Source organism: Delphinus delphis, chromosome 3, assembly GCF_949987515.2.
Source record: "Delphinus delphis chromosome 3, mDelDel1.2, whole genome shotgun sequence".
NCBI lineage: Eukaryota > Metazoa > Chordata > Mammalia > Artiodactyla > Delphinidae > Delphinus > Delphinus delphis.
This window is the reverse complement of record NC_082685.1, coordinates 144,670,873-144,684,592: the sequence shown is the minus strand read 5'-3', so window position 1 is coordinate 144,684,592 and position 13,720 is coordinate 144,670,873. Positions and strand designations below refer to the sequence as shown.

General features: G+C 42.6%; 1 protein-coding gene across 3 annotated transcripts in view; it reads left to right on the top strand.

Annotated features, from left to right (window-relative positions):
• The window catches only part of RAI14 (retinoic acid induced 14), a 147,595-nt gene that overhangs the window by 13,209 nt on the left and 120,666 nt on the right, over positions 1-13,720 (top strand). The window contains exon 1 of one of the 3 annotated variants that reach the window (XM_060009614.1): positions 8,727-8,749. The exons of the other annotated variants lie outside the window; for them this stretch is intronic. The gene's annotated coding sequence lies outside the window, so the exon portion shown is untranslated. Of the gene's footprint in view, positions 1-8,726; positions 8,750-13,720 lie in introns of those variants that run through there. 3 annotated transcript variants of the gene reach the window in all.

Sequence of the window (13,720 nt, the reverse complement as noted above, 5' to 3'; positions counted from 1 at the left end):
TTTCAGTGTTTCCTTAGAGAAGTACAGTAGCTCAAAAGCTTCATCACAAACTGATTACACATGGAATAATGGATATTTGTGTTCTTGGTTTACAAGTCTGTCTCTCTCTGCTGTCATGCAAATGCATTCATCTACATGGACCTTTTTTTCTTTCTTGTAGGCAAGGATTGTGTATGGGCCACATTTCTGCATCCCCTATGTACTTGGCCCAGAGTTGGTATTCAGTGTATATGAGTAAATAAAACAGTATAGGTTTCTTATTTTTCCTCTTAAATTGCAGGCTCTTGCGTAGGCACGATATTTTTACTCTGTAGACCCTCGTAGGATCAGATGCAAGCTATGTGAGTTTGTGGATATGTGTGGCGCCCAGGGTGGGTGTGTTTTAAATCTTTGTTGCAGTTGACAGAAGCATTCCCCATCCTTTATGTTAATGCTGTTTTCTTCTTATCCCTAAACACAACAAAGCGTTGAAAATTGAAAGGTAGAAGGTCCAGGGTATCAAATTCAGTCAACAGGAGTTCATGTTCACTGGGCAGGCGGTTCTAGGCACCCCACAGAGCACAGGCATGGAGCAGTATGGAGCTTCTAATGGAAGGGATCTGGAAGGCTTTTCCATTTGCGCTGCCAGGACAGTAGTGCGGCAAATCCAGGTTGGCATAGCCCCTGGGGAGTGATGCCGCGGTGACTGAGCCACTGCGTTGGGCTCCTCTTCCAGGTGTCTTGTTTAGAATAAATTAGGGTGAGAGGGATATTCAAGGATTAACTGCTCCAAGAATTATCCTTGGGCCCCGAGGTCTCCTGGCCCAGCTGAACCCCAGCGTTGCAACCCCCTACTCCAGGGCAGCTTCCCCGCCGTCTGCCCTTCTCTCCCTGTCCCCAGCTGTCCTGAAGTTTCCGTCTTCATCCTTAGCCGCAGCACTGGGTCCCTCCAGGGCCCAACTGTTTGGATGGCTCTTTATTTCCTGAAGGTTTTTGAAAGTCTAATGCTATTCATTTCCAGTTACTCATGATTGTTTTCCTTGTTGGCTGGTTCCTGTAGGAGAGCCAAAGAGCTATTCATATTTTCAGGATGGCAGTAGCCCAGAAGGTGGGGCTTGCTGGCCAGGTCTTCTGTGGTGAAGAAAGAACGGAGTGCTTGGAGGTGGAGGCGGTGAGGCGTTGCTGCCAGTTCAAGGAGCACCTAACAGCCAAACAAATGAGTGACCAGTGTGCCCTCCCTAACCTGTGGGTTCCGAGGGGCCCTCATAGGCCCCCCCGTTGTACTCAGCCCAGTTAAACTCTGGAGAGTGTGTAGTTCAGTTCTGTAGGTCCATGGAGTGGATGGAGCTATTGTCTTCAGAAATGCAAGCCGCAGCAGTGCTGCTGAGGTCCTAGGCCCCTCTTTTATGGTGGCATCTGAGGTGACAGCCTGAGCAAGGTCGACTAGGTGAGAAGGCACCGAAGGATTGGCCAGTACTCTTAGATTGCAGGTGACGGAAACTCAACTTGAACTAGCTCGGGAAAGAAGGCGGAGTGCCTTGGCTCATGTGACGCCAAATCCTGTGCTAAAAGGGTGTAAGGGCCTCTGGGATCCCTGGAGTCAGGGGCCTTCCTGGTTCCCTCCCTCAGACCAGCTCTCTGCACTGGGTTAGGATTGAGTGTTGGGCAGCCGCCAGGCTCACATTTTTCCAGTTTCTCTGCCAGAGAGGAAGGTCTTGTCTTCCCTTTTTCCTCCCCCTTCCACTCCCTTCTCTTTTCCCTTCCTCTTATACGTGCCCCTCCTCTTTCCCCCTCCTCTTCCCCGCCCCACCCCCAGAAATCCCAGGGAGGGTGTCTGAATAGCCTTGCTAAGGACACATTCCCATCTCTAGGGAACAGCTACAGTCAGAATATAACCTGGTTGCAGTGGTGATGGGGAGGCAGGGGTAGGAGGACAGTTTTCTAGAAGGAGTGCGGTTATCAGAAGAAGGCGGGCACTGAGGGTCACAGGTCAGACAGCGTGCATGGTAACACGTTATGTTAGAGAAAATGTGGAGACCTGCCTTCAAGTGAGCAGGGACCCCGTCCCTGTTGGACTGGAGATGAGACTATATGATTTATGAATACATGATGTTTGAATGACATCCAAACATGGTAGCTGGGGCAGCAGAAATAATCATTGTGCTCTCCATCTACTCCCCCACTCCTGCCCCTAGGGTATCAGAATTCACAGAATCCATGTTATTAACTTACTTATCCCTTATTCTCAGAAGTATTTGAGGCACTGGATGACTGGGGAGGGATTCATCAGAACTATTGTGATCATCGTAAATGACATTTCCTACATTCTAGAATGTGGAGAGTCCAAGTCATCCCATTTTAAAACCGAGTCAAAGAACCGATGACGTCACGGTAAGCCAACATTTGGGAATCAAATATAACCATCCAGGGAGCTACCCTTTCACTCTAAAGATGTTTCTCACTACCTAACAACTTTGCATATGGACCTCCTTTTGACTTTTTGTATTTCATCTTTTTAAAAACAGCTTCATTGAGGTATGATTTACATTCCACAAGATTCACCATTTTTAGTATACAGTACTGTTCAATTTTTAGTAAATTTATAGAGTTGTGGAATCATCACCACAATTGAGGGGTTTTTTTTCACACACATGCACTGTATTTTATTTTTACAAGAGATAAATTGACACCAAGCGTTGTAAATGGATGACCACAACAGAAGCAACAATGATTGCAATTACCGAATACGAAACAAACTCATACGATGTCATAATATTGACATTCAGTCAAGTAATCCTCCACTGTAACAGCTCCTTTACTTTGCAGTGAAAATTGATTCGTATATTTTTTGCTTCTGAGTCCTTGTGGGATTTTTTTTTTTATTCAAACAGAAAGTCACAAAAATTATAATCATCCTCATCAGTTCACTCAGTCCCATGTAATTAATTTTTTTTTTCAGCTTGATCTTTTGTTAGCACTTTTATGAATTCATCAGTTTTCCATTAGAGTTCTGAAAATGCTTATTCATTCAGTTCAGCCGTATAGTCAGTTACCAGAAACCTGTACTTGTCAGAGTCTTTTCCATGAATTCCTTGAAGATGAAACCCTTTTATAGGAACATTTTTGCAAAAGCATCAGAGTACACCCAGAACTCTCTGTAAATGACAAAAGACTTAAAAATGACCACGGTTAAAGATTTGATGAAAGTTCATAATAATGCAATTGACAAGGAAATTTAGTTATTTCGGAGACATACATTTTAGAGTAATAACTAGAATGATGACTTATAACATTATACCAGAATATATAAGATTTTTAGAAATTTCATGTAATGTCTGAAACATTTATATTAACATACATCCATACAAATAACCCAAAGAAAGTTTAGTATTAGTTTTTTTTGTTTGTTTGTTTTATACTGCAGGTTCTTATTAGTCATCAATTTTATACACATCAGTGTATACATGTCAATCCCAATCACCCAGTTCAGCACACCACCATCCCCACCCCACCGCAGTTTTCCCCCCTTGGTGTCCCTACGTTTGTTCTCTATGTCTGTGTCTCAACTTCTGCCCTGCAAACCGGTTCATCTGTACCATTTTTCTAGGTTCCACATACATGTGTTAATATATGATATTTGTTTTTCTCTTTCTGACTTGCTTCACTCTGTATGACAGTCTCTAGATCCATCCACGTCTCAACAAATGACTCAATTTCTTTCCTTTTTATGGCTGAGTAATATTCCATTGTATATATATACCACATCTTCTTTATCCATTCATCTGTCGATGGGCATTTAGGTTGCTTCCATGACCTGGCTATTGTAAATAGTGCTGCAATGAATATTGGGGTGCATGTGTCTTTTTGAATTATGGTTTTCTCTGGGTATATGCCCAGTAGTGGGATTGCTGGATCATAAGGTAATTCTATTTTTAGTTTTTTAAGGAACCTCCATACTGTTCTCCATAGTGGCTGCATCAATTTACATTCCCACCAACAGTGCAAGAGGGTTCCCTTTTCTCCACACCCTCTCCAGCATTTGTTGTTTGTAGATTTTCTGATGATGCCCATTCTAACTGGTGTGAGGTGATACCTCATTGTAGTTCTGATTTGCATTTCTCGAATACTTACTGATGTTGAGCAGCTTTTCATGTGCTTCTTGGCCATCTGTATGTCTTCTCTGGAGAAATGTCTATTTAGGTCTTCTGCCCATTTTTGGATTGGGTTGTTTGCTTCTTTACTATTGGGCCGCATGAGCTGTTTATATATTTTGGAGATTAATCCTTTGTCCGTTGGTTCGTTTGCTAATATTTTCTCCCATTCTGAGGGTTGTCTTTTCGTCTTGTTTATGGTTTCCTTTGCTGTGCAAAAGCTTTGAAGTTTCATTAGGTCCCATTTGTTGATTTTTGTTTTTATTTCCATTACTCTAGGAGGTGGATCAAAAAAGATCTTGCTGTGATTTATCTCAAAGCGTGTTCTTCCTATGTTTTCCTCTAAGAGTTTTATAGTGTCTGGTCTTACATTTAGGTCTCGAATCCATTTTGAGTTTATTTTTGTGTACGGTGTTAGGGAGTGTTCTAATTTCATTCTTTTACATGTAGCTGTCCAGTTTTCCCAGCACCGCTTATTGAAGAGGCTGTCTTTTCTCCACTGTATATCTTTGCCGCCTTTGTCATACATTAGTTGACCATAGGTGCGTGTGTTTGTCTCTGGGCTTTCTATCTTGTTCCATTGATCTATGTTTCTGTTTTTGTGCCAGTACCATATTGTCTTGATTACTGTAGCTTTATAGTATAGTCTGAAGTCAGGGAGTCTGATTCTTCCAGCTCCGTTTTTTTCCCTCAAGACTGCTTTGGCTATTCAGGATCTTTTGTGTCTCCATACAAATTTTAAGGTGATTTGTTCTACTTCCGTATAAAATGCCATTGGTAATTTGATAGGGATTGCATTGAATCTATAGATTGCTTTGGGTAGTATAGTCATTTTCACAATATTGATTCTTCCCATCCAAGAACATGGTATATCTCTCCATCTGTTGGTATCATCTTTAATTTCTTTCATCAGTGTCTTACAGTTTTCTGCATACAGGTCTTTTTTCTCCCTAGGTAGGTTTATTCCTAGGTATTTTATTCTTTTTGTTGCAATGGTAAATGGGAGTGTTTCCATAATTTCTCTTTCAGATTTTTCACCATTAGTGTATAGGAATGCAAGAGATTTCTGTGCATTAATTTTGTATCCTGCAACTTTAGCAAATTCACTGATTAGCTCTAGTAGTTTTCTGGTGGCATTTATAGGATTCTCTGTGTATAGTATCATGTCATCTGCAAACAGTGACAGTTTTACTTCTTTTCCAATTTGTATTCCTTTTATTTCTTTTTCTTCTCTGATTGCCGTGGCTAGGACTTCCAAAACTGTGTTGAATAATAGTGGTGAGAGTGGACATCCTTGTCTCATTCCTGATCTTAGAGGAAATGCTTTCACTTTTTCCATTGAGAATGATGTTTGCTGTGAGTTTGTCGTATATGGCCTTTTTTATGTTGAGGTAAGTTCCCTCTATGCCCACTTTCTGGAGAGTTTTTATCATAAATGGGTGTTGAACGCTGTCGAAAGATTTTTCTGCATCTATTGAGGTGATCATATGGTTTTTCTTCTTCAATTTGTTAATATGGTGTATCACATTGATTGAATTGTGTATATTGAAGAATCCTTGCATCCCTAGGATAAATCCCACTTGATCATGGTGTATGATCCTTTTAACGTGTTGTTGGATTCTGTTTGCTAGTATTTTGTTGAGGATTTTTGCATCTATATTCATCAGTGATATTGGTCTGTAATTTTCTTTTTTTGTAGTATCTTTGTCTGGTTTTGGTATCAGCGTGATGGTGGCCTCATAGAATGAGTTTGGGAGTGTTCCTTCCTCCACAATTTTTTGGAAGTTTGAGAAGGATGAGTGTTAGCTTTTCTCTAAATGTTTGGTAGAATTCACCTGTGAAGCCATCTGGTCCTGGACTTTTGTTTGTTGGAAGATTTTTAATCACAGTTTCAATTTCATTACTTGTGATTGGTCTGTTCATATTTTCTGTTTCTTCCTGGTTCAGTCTTGGAAGGTTATACCTTTCTAAGAATTTGTCCATTTCTTCCAAGTTGTCCATTTTATTGGCATAGAGTTGCTTGTAGTACTCTCTTGGGATGCTTTGTATTTCTGTGGTGTCTGTTGTAACTTCTCCTTTTTCATTTCTAATTTTATTGATTTGAGTCCTCTCCCTCTTTTTCTTGATGAGTCTGGCTAATGGTTTATCAGTTTTGTTTATCTTCTCAAAGAACCAGCTTTTAGTTTTATTGATCTCTGCTATTGTTTTCTTTGTTTCCATTTCATTTATTCCTGCTCTGATCTTTATGATTTCTTTCCTTCTTCTAACTTTGGGTTTTGTTTGTTCTTCTTTCTCTAGTTTCTTTAGGTGTAAGGTTAGATTGTTTACTTGAGATTTTTCTTGTTTCTTGAGGTAAGCTTCTATAGCTATAAGCTTCCGTCTTAGAACTGGTTTTGCTGCATCCCATAGGTTTTGGATCATCGTGTTTTCATTGTCATTTGTCTCTAGGTATTTTTTGATTTCCCCTTTGATTTCTTCACTGATCTCTTGGTTATTTAGTAAAGTATTGTTTAGCCTCCATGTGCTTGTGTTTTTTACGTTTTTTCCCCTGTAATTCATTTCTAATCTCATAGAGTTGTGGTCAGAAAAGATGCTTGATATGATTTCAATTTTCTTAAATTTCCTGAGGCTTGATTTGTGACCCAAGATGTGATCTATCCTAGAGAATGTTCCATGTGCACTTGAGAAGAAAGTGTAATCTGCTGTTTTTGGATGGAATGTCCTATAGATGTCAGTTAAATCTATCTGGTCTATTGTGTCATTTAAAGCTTCTGTTTCCTTATTTATTTTTATTTTGGATGATCTGTCCATTGGTGTACATGAGGTGTTAAAGTCCCCCACTATTACTGTGTTACTGTCGATTTCCTCTTTTAGAGCTGTTAGCAGTTGCCTTAGGTATTGAGGTGCTCCTGTGTTCGGTGCATATATATTTATAATTATTATATCTTCTTCTTAGATCAATCCCTTGGTCATTATGTAGTGTCCTTCCTTGTCTCTTGTAACATTCTTTATTTTAAAGTCTATTTTATCTGAGTATAGCTACTCCAGCTTTCTTTTGGTTTCCATTTGCATGGAATATCTTTTTCCATCCCCTAACTTTCACTCTGTATGTGTGTCTAGGTCTGAAGTGGGTCTCTTGTAGACAACATATATATGGGTCTTTTTTTTGTATCCATTCAGCAAGCCTCTGTCTTTTGGTTGGAGCATTTAATCCATTTACATTTAAGGTAATTATTGATATGTATGTTATTATTACCATTTTCTTAATTGTTTTGGGTTTGTTTTTGTAGGTCCTTTTCTTCTCTTGTGTTTCCTACTTACAGAAGTTCCTTTAGCATTTGTTGTAGAGCTGGTTTGGTGCTACTGGATTCTCTTAGCTTTTGCTTTTTTGTAAAGCTTTTGATTTCTCCACTGAATCTGAATGAGATCCTTGCTGGGTAGAGTAATCTTGGCTGTAGGTTCTTCCCTTTCATCACTTTAAGTATATCATGCCACTCCCTTCTGGCTTGTAGAGTTTCTGCTGAGAAATCAGCTGTTAACCTTATGGGAGTTCCCTTGTATATTATTTGTCATTTTTCCCTTGCTGCTTTCAGTAATTTTTCTTTCTCTGTAATTTTTGCCAATTTGATTACTATGTGTCTTGGCGTGTTTCTCCTTGGGTTTATCCTTTTATCCTGTATGGGACTCCTGCGCTTCCTGGACTTAGGTGGCTATTTCCTTTCCCATGTTAGGGAAGTTTTCGACTATAATCTCTTCAAACATTTTCTCTGGTCCTTTCTCTCTTCTCCTTCTGGGACCCCTATAATGAGAATGTTGTTGCATTTAATGTTGTCCCAGTGGTCTCTTAGGATGTCCTCATTTCTTTTCATTCTTTTTTCTTTAGTTTGTTCTGCAGCAGTGAATTCCACCATTTTGTCTTCCAGGTCACTTATCCGTTCTTCTTCCTCAGTTATTCTGCTGTTGATTCCTTCTAGGGTAGTTTTCATTTCAGTTATTGTATTGTTCATCTCTGTTTGTTTGTTCTTTAATTCTTCTAGGTCTTTGTTAAACATTCTTTCATCTTCTTGATCTTTGCCTCCATTCTTTTTCTGAGGTCCTGGATCATCTTCACTATCATTATTCTGAATTCTTTTTCTGGAAGGTTGCCTATCTCCACTTCATTTAGTTGTTTTTCTGGGGTTTTATCTTGTTCCTTCATCTGGTATATAGCCCTCTGCCTTTTCATCTTGTCTATCTGTCTGTAAATGTGGTTTTTGTTCCACAGGCTGTAGGTTTGTACTTGTTTTGTTGTCTGCCCTCTGGTGGATGAGGCTATGTAAGAGGCTTGATGGGAGGGACTGGTGTTGGGTAGAGCTGACTCGCTCTGGTGCGCAGAGCTCAGTAAAACTTTAATCCACTTGACTGTTGATGGGTGGGGCTGGGTTCCGTCCCTGTTGGTTGTTTAGCCTGAGGCAACCCAACACTGGAGCCTACCTGGACTCTTTGGTGGGGCTAATGACAGACTCTGTGAGGGCTGACGCCAAGGAGTACTTCCCAGAACTTCTGCTGCCAGTGTCCTTGTCCCCACGGTGAAACAGAGCCCACCCCCGCCTCTGCAGGAGACCCTCCAACACTAGCAGGTAGGTCTGGTTCAGTCTCCCCTGGGGTCAGTGCTGCTTCCCCTGGGTCCCCATGCGCACACTACTTTGTGTGTGCCCTCCAAGAGTGGAGTCTGTTTCCCCCAGTCCTGTCGAAATTCTGCAATCAATTCCCACAAGGCTTCAAAGTCTGATTCTCTAGGAATTCCTCCTTCTGTTGCCGGACCCCCAGGTTGGGAAGCCTGACGTGGGGCTCAGAACCTTGACTCCAGTGGGTGAACTTCTGTGGTATTAGTGTATGCCAGTCTGTGAGTCACCCACCCACCAGTTATGGGATTTGATTTTACTGTGATTGCGCCCCTCCTACCATCTCATTGTGGCTTCTCCTTTGTCTTTGGATGTGGAGTATCTTTTTTGGTGAGTTCCAGTGTCTTCCTGTTGATGATTGTCCAGCAGCTAGTTGTGATTCTGGTGTTCTCCCAAAAGGGAGTGAGAGCTCATCTTTCTACTCCGCCATCTTGGTTCCTCCTCTCCCACCATTGAGGTTTTTTTTTTTTTTTAACATCTTTATTGGAGTATAATTGCTTTACAATGGTGTGATAGTTTCTGCTTTATAACAAAGTGAATCAGTTATACATATACATATGTTCCCATATCTCTTCCCTCTTGCGTCTCCCTCCCTCCCACCCTCCCTCCCACCACTGAGTTTTTTTTTTTTTTTTTTGCGGTATGCGGGCCTCTCACTGTTGTGGCCTCTCCCGTTGCGGAGCACAGGCTCCGGACGCACAGGCTCAGCGGCCATAGCTCACGGGCCTAGCCGCTCTACGGCATATGGGATCTTCCCGGATCGGGGCACGAACCCGTGTCCCCTGCATCGGCAGGCGGACTCTCAACCACTGCGCCACCAGGGAAGCCCTAGGCAGAGTTTTTTAATGGAGTCAATGTGAGTTTTAAAACACATCTCTCACCCCCAAAAAGAGCACTCATGCTCATTTGCAGTCCCTCCTTGTTACCGTTCCCAGCCCTAGACAACTGCTAATCTACTTCCTGTCTATAAATTTGCCAGTTCCGGATGTGTCATACAGATGGAATCTTACAGTATGTGGCCTCTGTGTCTGACCTTCACTTAGCACAATGGTTTTGCGCCGCATGTATCAACACTTTGTTCCTTTTTGCTGCTGGATAGTCCTGCATTCCACTGTGTGGAAATGCCACGTTTTGTGTACCTGATTGATGGACAGTTCAGTTGTTTCCACTTTTTCACAATTATGAACACTGCTGCTACACGTTCACGTACAAATCTCTGTGTGGACGTGTGTTTTCATTTCCCTTGGCAAGATGCATAGGAGTGTAATTGCCAGGTTGAATGGTAAATTTATACTTAACTCAAGAAGCTGCCAAACTGCTTGCCACAGTAACTGTTTGCTTTTTCCACATTTTGTATTTTAACTAGTAACGTTTGCGGGGTGGCCCTGTCTTTTTTTTTTTTTTAATATAAACGTATTTATTCATTTTTGGCTGTGTTTGGTCTGCGTTGCTGCACGTGGCCTTCTCTAGTTGCAGCGAGCGGGGGCTACTCTTTGTTGCGGTGGCGGGCTTCTCGTTGCAGAGCACAGGCTCTAGGCACGTGGGCTTCAGTAGTTGTGGCTCACGGCTCGGTCGTTGTGGGTCGTGGGCTCAGAAGTTGTGACCCACAGGCTCTAGAGTGCAGGCTCAGTAGTCGTGGCGCACGGGCTTAGGCTCCGCGGCATGTGGGATCTTCTGGAACCAGGGCTCGAACCCGTGTCCCCTGCATTGGCAGGCGGATTCTTAACCACTGTGCCACCAGGGAAGTCCCATGCCTTGTCTTTTTAAACTTGATTGGTTCTTTTGGATCTTAAGATGGGGAAAAGCCATGGAATGGACTTGAGATGAAGAAGGTAAGGTGCTTAGCACATATGCTTACCGTTTCGGGTTGATTACTAGGTGTGTGCAGGGCGGCCTTTTTTGCTTGAGAGATGGACACGTGGTGTGTTTCGACAGAGCTGTTGACACCAGCATTAAAGATTTGGAAACGTACACTAGGAACGGCATTTTAGAGATCATCTTAAAAAATAACCTCAGGGACTTTCCTGGTTGCACAGTGGTTAAGAATCTGCCTGCCAATGCAGGGGAGACGGGTTCGAGCTCTGGTTTGGAAAGATCCCACATACTGTGGAGCAACTAAGCCCGTGGGCCACAACTACTAAAACTGCGCTCTAGAACCCGTGCTCTGTAACAAGAGAAGCCACTGCACCGAGGAGTAGTCCCCGCTTGCCGCAACTAGAGAAAGCCCGCGCGCAGCAACGAAGAACCAGTACAGCCAAAAAACAAATAAATAAATGAATTTAAAAAAAAAACTCAATGTGAGGGATAATCACATGGAATTTCTTAGTCCTAGAGTGATTTTTATATTCCAGAGGTAGCTTGTTTTGATTAAGCCCATGCTTTTTAAATTGGATGGATTTAGGACACAGGGTAACCTTGGGGCTTTCCTTTGGTAGGCTTATCAGAGCATGTTAGCAGCCGATTTGACAGCCCAGATAGTAGTGTTACCAGAGCCCCGGCCAATTTCGTACCAGTGCTGGTGGCTCTGACTGATTCATGGACCAAGATCGGTCCTGGTTGATGGCAGGTTTTATTTTTAAAGAAGAATGATGTATTTGTTTTTCAGAAGAAATGTCATCCCCGAATAAAGGCAAGTTGTGGATATAGGGAGGGAGATTAATGTTCTTAAGAGTTTTACTTCATGATTATTATGATACAAAATCTGAATGGCATTTACAGTTTTCAAAGAACATGATCATATTTTGGAGGGAGGAAGTAAGATATTGGAGTATTTTAGAAAAGATTCATTGCCAAAATGAAACAATTGCTTATGTCTTTTTTCCCCCCTTACCTTTCCCCCTTCCTTATCATCTGGGCAATCTTTTAACACACCTGCACCTTAGTGAATTCATAAAAGAGATGACATATGTGGAAGCATCTAGCCCATAATTAATGCTTAGTAAAGTTTGCATGTGTGTTGACTCATTCATTCATTTATATGTATCTTTGCTGAATAAATGAGACACCTAAGCTGTGATTGTAAAGCAGCTTTGTTTGTGTCCCGCTGACACTTTAAACTTTTTCAGTGAAGTGAGTCTATCTCTTGCTTCTCAATGAAATCTGTAACTTTTCTGATTAGATTTTTAAAAAGTTCTACAGTCAGTTTCAATTGCCAAATACTCTTAGTTTAGAACTTGGAATGCCTGATTTCAAATAAAAATTAAAATTTCAAATGTGATTTAAAAGAAAATATCTTTCCTTTTCTCTCTTTCCCTGCTTTCTCCTCCTCTTCTCCTGTCTTCATCTAATGGTCGTGTTCTTGTTCCCACCACGCCCCCCCAGGGTTGCAATGGTAAACCGGGGGTTGGAGTGGGGAGATGCGAAGTAATAGGGATAAGAAAGTTCTTACTTGGGCTTCCCTGGTGGCGCAGTGGTTGAGAGTCCGCCTGCCGATGCAGGGAACACGGTTTCGTGCCCTGGTCCAGGAAGATCCCACATGCTGCGGAGCGGCTGGGCCCGTGAGCCATGGCCGCTGAGCCTGCGCGTCCGGAGCCTGTGCTGCGCAATGGGAGAGGCCACAACAGTGAGAGGCCCACGTACCGCAAAAAAAAAAAAAAAAAGTTCTTACTTGATGGTACATAGCAAGTACTTGATGGTACATAGCAAGATAGTGCTGTGCTCTCTGAACCTGATAGATGTTTTGACTCTCGCTCTTGGGGTCTTTTGGGGGGAATTATGGTTTGGATTGTGTCCTCCTAAAATTCATATGTTGAAGCCCTAACCCCTAGTACTGTGGAATGTGACTGTATTTGGAGATAGGGTCTTTAAAGATGTGATTAAGACAAATAGGGTTATATGAGTGTGACTGGTGTCCTCATAAGAAGACATTAGGACACAGACACACAAAGAGGGAAGACCATGTGAAAACAATGGGAGAAGAAAACCACCCACAACGAGGGAGCGAGGCTTCAGAGTGAAATCAAAATCAGCCTTGCTGTCACCCTGATTTTGGACTTCTGGCCTCCAGAACCGTGAGGATATAGACTTCTCTTGCGTAAGCCACCAGATCGTGATACTTTGTTATGGCAGCCCTAGCAAACCAGTAGAGGGCTTTGGAGATCCCTCTCCCCTTCCTTGTTCCGCTCCTGGACCATCACCAGGGACCCCTCTGATTCCCTCGATGCAGGTGATGTACTCACCTCTGCTTTGCTGCTTCTCTATCTGGGAATCAGTTTCTCCTGCTCTCTTCACCCTCTAATCCACTGTGTTAGACAGGATCCACGACAGCTTACCACTGTCTCTCATGAATTGCCTACATCTGGTCTACAGGAGGCGTACATCTGTGCTCAGATAAACTCCAGCATTCAGGCTGATCACAGCCCAGCAGCCGCCGCTCCTTTTTTTCCCCATTCTCACAGCTTAGGCCAGTTTCTCTCCCACCTTTTAGGTTTTCTAGGCAAGGATCAGACCCCTGTCCAGTCTCTCCAAGGGGTCCTGTAGGCCTTTCTCATGAGGTTGAGTAGGCGTGACGGGAATCATTGCATAGTTCTCTCTGAAGAAAGATCCGCCCCCATTCTCCACGTGCTCTGATCCTTTTAAACCCCGGACATGAGTGAAGGTTTGAGAGTCCTGGTAACCAGTTTTCAGCTAAATCCTTTGAAACTATGTGTGCCGGACTGGCCGCTTACTTTGGAATGAAATGTCTGTTCTATCTTCGTCCTTGCAATTTGACACTCAGTGCTTGGTCACTCATCCTTTCTCTCAGCCTCAGTGAACTTCTGCTGAGTATGGACCACGAAGAGAGTCCTGCTGAGGTTAGTGGTGAAGACTTGGGCATGGCCAGGATGGACTTTTTCCTTGTTGAGAAGCTCCCTGACTGGAAGTGGTAGAATTTCATGCAATAATAATAGACCAGGCACGTAGATTTGGGGGAGTCCTTGGCCTGCT